The following is a 2,325-nucleotide window of genomic DNA, read 5'->3' as shown; positions in this document are numbered from 1 at the left end:
GTTTTAGACAGTCATTTTGCACGAAATCATTTAACATAGACGCTCTCCTGAAAATGCACAGAATATGTGCTTTTTCAGGAGACTGTCAATGTTAAATGATATCTCGCAAAATGACTGACTAAAACCCCGGAATAAGTGTTTGAAAGGCGGGGAAAAGTTGTTTAAAATAGGCTGATACCTCCAGGACGCATAACATGGGTAAAAAGTGTGTTAAAAGGTCGGGGAACATGTTTGAAATGACAGCAGACTGCTGCTTGTTGGCAGGCTGACTCACTTCACTTGTCTCACACACACCCAGGGGGGGTGAAAGAGCACACATTGACCCAGGAAAGAGTCCTCAAAACACAGGTAAAAGTGTGTTAAACAGTGGGGTAACATGTTTGAAATGACAGCACACTGCTGCTTGTTGGCAGGCTGACTCACTTCACTTGTCTCACACACACCCAGGGGGGAGAAAGAGGGCACATTTGAGCACACATTGACCCAGGAAAGAGTCTTCAAAACACAGGTAAAAGTGTGTTAAACAGTGGGGTAACATGTTTGAAATGACAGCACACTGCTGCTTGTTGGCAGGCTGACTCACTTCACTTGTCTCACACACACCCAGGGGGAAGAAATATAACACTTGTACCCAGGAATAAGTGTTTGAAAGGGGGGGAAAAGTTGTTTGAAATAGTATAATATCTCCAGGGCGCATAACTGCACTTTACAAGCCAGGGAAGAGGCCTGAATCCTGGGGTAAACATTGTTTAATTGTTTAAGTGTTTTTAAATGTATGGAACAGTGTTTTGTCTCTTTCAAAACTCTCCCGTCATTGGCCGGATACATGGGGACGATTTTATATTCACTATGACCGTTACTATTCCAGTGAGACGAAGTACGTCCGGTGACGGGAGTGATCCCATGTTAATTTTGTCCAAAAACCAGAGCATTCCCTAATCTACGTAGAAGCCCAGCCGGTGACATTTTATTGAAATATGTCCACTTGTTTGTCTCAAGGGGTAAATGGATGTCTGACCCCTAGATTCCACCGGGTCCGTCTGCGGCGCGTTACGGGCGCGTTACGGGCGCGTTACGGCTGCGCCGCGGTGCTCACGGCGATCGCGGCGATCGCGGCCACTCTAGTCAATGGGTGCTATTCCACCACACGCGGCGCGTTACGGCTCAGAAGCGTCCCAGAAGCGGCTCGGCGCAGGGCTCCTCTAAAATTAGGATCGAATCCTATTTTTGTCGCGGCGCAGCCGTAACGTAAGGTCGGGCAGGCAGGAAGTGGAACCTTCAGAGCATATATAGCATATATATATAGATATATACACACACACACAAACTAATTGTGCAGACCCTATCCCTCCGTAGTCTTTCAAGTAGGAGGAGAAATGCCAGCGTTCTCCTCCGGTTTACAGGCACTGTGTAAATTATAGAATAATTATGATGATGAATGCATTTTTTTACCACTAAAATACAGCAACACATCTTTGATTCATGTCGTTTATAACTGGAATATTACAGTTATTATTAACTTTGTCTGTACAAAGTAGCCTGTCCAGGAAATATGCCCAAATCAACAAAAACTGCGAGCCGGCAGGCACGACGCTCCGCTTCTGAAATGCTTCTGAAACGCGCCCGGTAGGGTATGACGCCGGAGGAGGCCGGACCAAAACCGCAACGCGGCGCAGACGGACCCGGTAGAATCTGGGGGTGAGAGTCAGGAGGTCATTGGTTGAGAACAAGCCAATATGGACCGTCCTTTTCCCAAGCGATCCTGTTATACAGAGTAGAGCCACCATAACCCCTTCATTCAATTAAGTCCATTTAGCTGTCTTTGGCTATTTTCTGCTGTAACAATGTACATTTCCCCTCTGTTGGACTAATAAAGGTATTCTGTAGGGATGCTCCGATCGATCGGTCACCGATCGAGATCTGCCGATACTCACTCTCTACCGATCGATCGGTGCTCTCTAAACATGCCGATCGCGAGAGCCGATCGCATGACGTAAAATACATGACACTTTTCTCTGCGCGGCAAAACAAGCTCGCCAAAATGGCTTCACCGGTCTGGCAGTATTTTAAGGTGTCCGAAAAAGACAGTAAAATAGCGGTATGCAACGTGTGTGTGAAGCAGAAACCCTGCAGCTCCACCCGCTGTGACGGACCGGTGAGCGGAGCAGAACACACATTAAGAGTTAGACCTAACACACTTAGCTATTTGATCTACCTCTGGAACAAGCTAAACTAGTTATACATATATTTATTCTTCACTGTCGGGTCACTCATTACTGGATCAGTGAGCTGCAGGAGATACTGACGGGCTGTCAGGAGAGGGAG

The sequence above is a fragment of the Trematomus bernacchii genome, unplaced genomic scaffold (assembly GCF_902827165.1).
Source record: "Trematomus bernacchii unplaced genomic scaffold, fTreBer1.1, whole genome shotgun sequence".
NCBI lineage: Eukaryota > Metazoa > Chordata > Actinopteri > Perciformes > Nototheniidae > Trematomus > Trematomus bernacchii.
This window is presented reverse-complemented; position numbering follows the sequence as displayed.